This window comes from Carassius auratus, unplaced genomic scaffold (assembly GCF_003368295.1).
Source record: "Carassius auratus strain Wakin unplaced genomic scaffold, ASM336829v1 scaf_tig00005210, whole genome shotgun sequence".
In the NCBI taxonomy this organism is placed as follows: domain Eukaryota; kingdom Metazoa; phylum Chordata; class Actinopteri; order Cypriniformes; family Cyprinidae; genus Carassius; species Carassius auratus.
Window position 1 is genome coordinate 1 of NW_020523637.1, and position 6,864 is coordinate 6,864.

At 34.9% G+C, this 6,864-nt stretch overlaps 1 long non-coding RNA gene across 1 annotated transcript; it reads right to left on the reverse strand.

The window, feature by feature from the left end:
• Positions 1-171: 171 nt before the first annotated feature.
• LOC113070651 (uncharacterized) lies at positions 172-4,888 on the reverse strand. Its single transcript, XR_003279975.1, has 3 exons — positions 4,523-4,888; positions 1,977-2,086; positions 172-232 (listed from the first exon to the last, which is right to left on the reverse strand). It is a non-coding gene; the product is annotated as an uncharacterized LOC113070651 (long non-coding RNA).
• Between the last annotated feature and the right edge of the window lie 1,976 nt (positions 4,889-6,864).

Here is a 6,864-nt window from a genome sequence, read left to right on the forward strand (position 1 = left end):
TTTTAGCTTTTCCCCTTTCTCAAACCCCAAGGTCATCACTGTGGCACGGCTCATATTTGTATAGGCTACCACACAGGTTCTCTGGAATACACAGATGACAACAGTGAACAGTCTGAAACACCTATTATGAGCATATCTGTAGGACGTTTTGAATGTGTCTTCTCACCTGGAAGAGAGATGATGGTTGAGGTGTGTACTGGGATGGATAAGGAATCAGAGGATCATAGTTTTGCTTGAGAGAGGATAGAAAACCAATGTCAAAAATCCAGTGTGAACAAACAATATTCATTAATAAAAAAATATGGCTACAGCTATAAAACAGTGACTGTAATTCTGTCCATGTTTAAAATCAGAACAGTTATGGCAATTGTTATTATTAAAATTCTAAAAACACACAAATATTAAATAAGCTATTAACAACGTCTGAAGGAAAGTGGTTTTATTTTCGACAATGATGAACGATTTCCATGAAATCTCTTCATGACATCAAAATCTTTAACCTGTCTCAATAAGTTAGGATTGTCATAAACCACACAAAGCCACTTCCCTAAATAGGGTGGAGCTGTTCTTATTTTCTTCTTTCACAGCCTATTATGAAACCACTACCTCAGTAAAAACAAACATTCCATAATTATCATTATGCCATTAACAACATGTGCTGTTCCCTTTAATTTCTAATCTACTTCAATAAAAACAAATCACAAGGAAATGTGTCTCAAATTGAGATTTTTACGTCCTCAATTCATTACTAACACAAAGGCTTCATTTCCTTCAGATTATGTAAGTGGGTTAGTGGGCTGACTTGTCTGAAGAATGTGTCACATCAATGCAAACAGACCATGAACAGATACAATTATTATGATTACTTAAGTATTTGTATAAGTATTTGTGCTGAATTCAATTAGAATATTCATATGAAAAATCATTTTCCACATGATTCAACTGAACTAAACACAATTACAGATTAAGAGATCACCTGAAAACATTTATGTATTGGGTTAGGCCTACTAACCCCAATAGTAGAAGTAGGCCTAAGACAAAAAGAGATTTCGATTGAGTAAGATAATACAACAGGTTGTGTTATTTTCAACACATCAGTTTTAAGAGTGTGGGGTCAGTGGTCAACCATCTATAGAAGATATACAGCGATTATCAGTATTGCTAAGCATTAAGGATTTTCACCCTAAAACAAACAAATATTCCATTTCAGTTTGAGCAAGGCAGATCTTTTTTGTTGTTAATGCTTTGTGTAGCACTTCGTTGTGTTTTGTCTTGCTTTATAAACCACAGAGATTTGCTAATGCATCTCTTTAGTGATAGAGAATGTCTCCTTACCACTTCCTTTCTGTATCTTTTCTCCACATATTTTGTGACTTCTCTGTCAATTGTCACGTAACAACCTGCCTTTTTTTTTGTCTCAAAATGATGAAATCGTATGATATATCAATAAAGAAAAAAAAACTGTCATTGTTACTTTTGTGTAATGTAGAAATAGACTACTACAATTTTCTACTCATTACGTGAATTATTCAATGACTTCTCAAGGGGTTTTTCTACTGGATTTTTTGTTGGGCAAAAATATCTTAGTTCTTCAACCTAAAGGTCTTGTAACCACTCTAGCACAGCTCGCTAACTGTCTTGGAATTTTAAATATGTTTTATATATATCAAAAAATGTAAAAAATTTAAAGCATTTACTTCAGTATGGTTTATCGCCATACCTTCCGATACATAGCATATTTCTCTTCGCTGATTCGGATACTAAATGCTCGAGCAGCCTACATGGTTGGTATGGATACTTGCCTGATTATGCTATTTCTTTTCGCAAGCGTCTGTTTAGCTCACCCTAACTTATCTAAATTTGTGGTTACTGATTTTATGCTGAGATATACTTGAATGTAGAAGTTAAAAAATAAGTGTTAAGTGTAGCTAACATTCTCGTCAGCAGACATACAATACAAAAACACATAGACATACCTGTATTTGACTGGATGGAGGCTTTGGGCAGTTACATTTATCGCAAAATTCATCTGGATGGTAGGAGAATTCGTCATCAGGATCAAAAGAGCCACAGTTCCCCATATTTGCTAAGCATGAGAGAAATACAGTGACATAATTTTTAGAACTACAGTAAGCATATCCAAGTATATGATCATCAGTTCATCAGTCAAGCGATCTAGCTCCTGGCAAATAAAAAGTTTGAAGCAGTGGCTAAATAAACAATTGATTCATTTACATTTACAATAAATATGTTTTAACATTATGCTGTGTATCTATTTGTGACTATTTGACATGTATTCTCGTTAAGTTTTTATGACTGTAGTAGTTGAACTGAATATTTTGTGTAAGACTGCTCACACTGGATTAATTATTTCCTGATATATCAAACATTTATTTTTAATTTAGGCCTAACATTTAATAGGCATATGTATCCACAGGGTTGGACAAACAGTAAAAATAATAATAATAATAATTCGGTTCTGAAGCAGATCTGTAACGGAGGTTAATATTCTTTATGAATTCTAGACACACTTTTTTCAAATCAAACAGTGAGTTTCAGACAGTTTTTTTTAAATAAACAAAGGGATTTGGATTACAGTGATCCGCATGCACGTGTGTGTGTGTCTTGAGCACGGTGGTGTGTAGCGTTATGAACCTGGAAAGTTCTGTCCATAAGTGTTTGTACGGAAGGATGAACTGTATTTTTGTAAAAAAATTAATATGTAAACACGAAAGCCCACAAGCATTTTCATTTCCATTAAGAAGATAAATAATGTGCTAACTCACTGTGTATGTCTCTGTGGGGCTTGGACCCGTGAGAAACTGAGTTGGTGGGTCAGGAAAAGCTTAAGCTCTGGGTCAAACAGAACACTGCATGCTCATGGGACAGTTTGGGAGATCAGCCCAAATCAAAGCAGGAGACAAGACTTTCCACTGACCCACGGCCCTGTACCTGACCCTACCAGTATCAGTGCAAATGAGTCTCAAGAGATGCACGCCAAGGTCAAATGTTTTGGGTTAAGTATGCTTTCTGAAGTACGAAGCATAGTTAATGTTTTTGTGACACAGGTGTTCCTTTTTAATCCCTTAGTTACTGGGGGTTGTTTTAACTTTCACTATATGGGCAAAAAACACACTTTCATTTGTTATGCAGGTATGGAATGAAATGAGGGTGACTAGATGATGACAGATGGCTTCGTGCTCATTAAGGCCTCCAGTTTCTCCTGTTACAGAGGATGGGTTTGTATTGGTTTGAAACGAAGCCAAACAGATCAAATGCCTCTGCAATCTCACCGAGACAATCAATCAAAGTTTTTTTTTTATATATCATTAAATCAACATTATGTTTGAGAGCAAACAGAAGTCAAGAGGTTGAGACATGAGGGAAAAAACTTCACTAATTCATACAAAACAGTCAAAGCTCTGCCAAAAATAAATACAAATTTAGATTTTATTGTCCGTAGGCCTATTTTATATATACCAAGCTGTTGTGTTTTAAATTATCTTATAATACCAGATTAGAATATTTTGAAAAAATGCCTGAAATGACTTATACCTTCCCAAATAAATAAATAAATGATCTTAACACATACATCATGATCATTTGATTTGGAATAAACATTAAAGAATGACTGTTAAAAATTAAAGTGGCTGTCAATACTAGCCAGAAGGCAGTATTTAATAAGAACGCATCGTTTTTCTGACCTAATGTTTATTAAATTTTCCTTTTGCAAAAAATAAATAAATAAATAATAATAATAAATTATTTAACCTGTGTTAATTTTTGAGGATTTTTCTTTTCTGGGACTGAAGATACATTTTTTTTTACTGATTTAACATTCAAATACAGTGGCGAAACGCAATCTAAAAAACTTCCTTAGTGACTGAATCACAATTTTAATTTAAAATCATGAAATTATTATTGACTGACCTTGAAAGTTAATACGATACAACACATGCAGTGATGATGTTCATGATATTATCTCTATATTTCCTTTGTGACTTACTTAAAATATAATGAATTTTTAACGCTAAAGAGTCGAAAGTGTAATAGCGTTCTAGCTATTTTGATTTATACAATGCCTACAGTTATAGATATGATTTTTTACCCAAAAACACTCTCACCTCTGCTTTTCTATATCAGAATTGAAAGATGTTATCCCTGTATTATAAATGTACATAACTGTAAATGTACATCGCTGATTCTTTTTTTTTAAGAAAATAAAAGCCTTATTTTATATTTTTTTAGCAAATATTCTCAGCTCAGTTTGAAGCTCTTTTCGATTTATTTTCTTTTTTTATAATTGGTTGTTACTAACTTTTTTCAATAGTTTCTTCTGCTCCATCTCAGACTGTCTCAGGCTTTAGTTTTCGCTCGTAAAATGTCATCTGATAAATCACTTACTGATTTAAAAAAAGACTGTCTGAGAATACTTTTACCGGCCTGATAACCTATACTCATTAAAACGAATCTTGGCCTTGTTTTAAACAAACAAAATTATATCCCAGCTGGTAAAACTTACCTTTTCTGTTGACAGAAGTTGCTGATGTTAGTGACGGGCCAGTTCAGCAAGCATTGTCATGTCTTTAGCTTTAGATTTTATGAAGAACACATTTTGCCACAGAGCAACAAAACCAAGATTACAGACAAACCGACAAGATCTGTAAAGCTTCGGCGTGTATCGAAAAACATGTGCTGCTAAAGTGTGTAAGGCTTTGTAAGTCACGTCACAGTCTGCCTTCCCACCTTAACGAAGGCACATCATTTGCAAAGGCATCACTCACACACACACACACGCGCGCACACACACCACAGTGGTGCAGAGCAAGCTGATGATAGAGCTTCCTGTCGTTGAGGTGTTTGAGCTGATATTTAACATTTGTCAGCAGGTGCACACTGCTCTGAGCAGCTGGTGTCACTGGAGTGAAGGATTCTGGGTCAGGACTCCACTTGTCACCTGCTTTTGTGGTGCCATGATGTCAAAGAGCGGAAACTTTAACGGCATACATGGCTTTTTGGCTTGTATTTGTACTAAAAAGAGCCACGAAACTTTACATTTGAATGTTTAAGCTCAGAAGTGTTACACACATTTCTATTCCATGAGGCATTTGTGAACATTAAGGCCTCAAGTTTACATTAAACCGAATGTCAATGCTCTGTTAAAAAGTAGGCCTCTCTTGCAAAACTGTTTTACTAATACATACGTGTGGATATGCATGTGCATACCCATACACAACAGAAAATAAAACTATGCAACTAATATTTTTTGAGGTAAATTTGACATTTACATGACTAGCTACTTGGATATGAGGCTCATGTCTCTTGCCATTATTTGTTTCTTAAATGCTTTCCGTCTCTCTCTCTGTATCTCATTCTCTCTGAGCAGACCACACACTTTTGTTGTGGCATCAGTCTGCAAATGGTGCATGCTCTTCCAGGAAGTCACGGCCCAAACATTCAAAGGAAATGAGGTACATTCTTAAGTTTTCTACTGCAGGAGCCCTCATCTTAATTTAGACACCTACTTAAGCCTGCTCCGGCATGTGTATTTATTTTGATTTGTGTCGTCCTACATGAATGAAACTTCTGACCAGGCTTTCATGTGGTGAGTCCGGTGATCACAGCAGAAATGGGTGTTTCGTTGTGGTTTGAAGGTGGGGGGGTTAAACAGTGAAAACAAATAAGTATATTACTCAATCAGATCGCTTTGCATGCATGATGAACCACATCAGGAGGATTTTTTGCTAAAGTTATATCCTGGATGGATTTCTTTTTTTTTGTTTGTAGATGTAAGTTTGAGTGAGTGCCTGAAACAATGGCTTGTTTTTTTTTTTCCATTCCTTGGGGGTCTTGTGGTTGAGAGGAGGGGGGTTGAGTGGGGCAGATCATCTTAACAGACAGTTATATATTCACAGTTACATCTCTTGTGAGAGCAAATGTTCATTTAATGCTCTGAGATTATGAATCCATGCCAAAAAATAAAAATAAAATAACTGGGTGCTAGTAGAGCTTTGGAAAATTGAACAGATTAAATATATTTAATGTGTTTTAACGGCAACAACAAAAATATGCATATAGTTTTGTGATAGACGTGTTGAAACAATATTAATCAATTTATTATTTTTAATATTGGGTTGAAAATATGTCAACAAAATATATTTCAAGCAAAAAGCTAAAATTTTCAAGAAATTTTCAGTTGGCTTTATGTTCAATACAATAGGCATCATTATATTTGTTAGTCCTTGGTCTTAAATCTTTCAAAAGCAGGAGATATATAGCAGGATCGATAAGCTTTATATCAACTGAATTATTTCCAGGAAATAGCGTAGATGTTTTTTCATCCATTTTTTTGAGTTGCAAATAGATTTATGTATTTATGTAACACACAAATCTAACACTTTAAATTCATGTCAAATACATTGATGAATAATTTAATGTTCAGTCAAAACACAGAATGATCAAAACATCTTTTTCCTTTATTACATGTGCACTCGAGTTCAAAGTAGGTTATCATGATGGCTTCATTTAAGCTCTACAAAGCAGAATGACACTTTCATGGCTCGGTGTTTGTTTTCTTTTCTAGGCCTCGAGGGAATCTGTATCTGGAACACAACTAAACACCTTTGTGTCTTCACAGGTGACCTAAATAGTTCATGTTTCTGTTTGAAGGAGGAATCTAAAGCAGCCCTTGTGTGAACTGTTCAACGAAGGCACTTGCCCTAATGCCATTGGGTTTATGACACGTAAACTACAAATGCTTGTAATATCAGTGTTGAGAACAGCTTTAGGAAAGATGGCTTTCCTTGCCAATGTCCCTCCCTCTTTCTCTCTCCCATATTTATCTAGCATGAGATCATTTCTTGG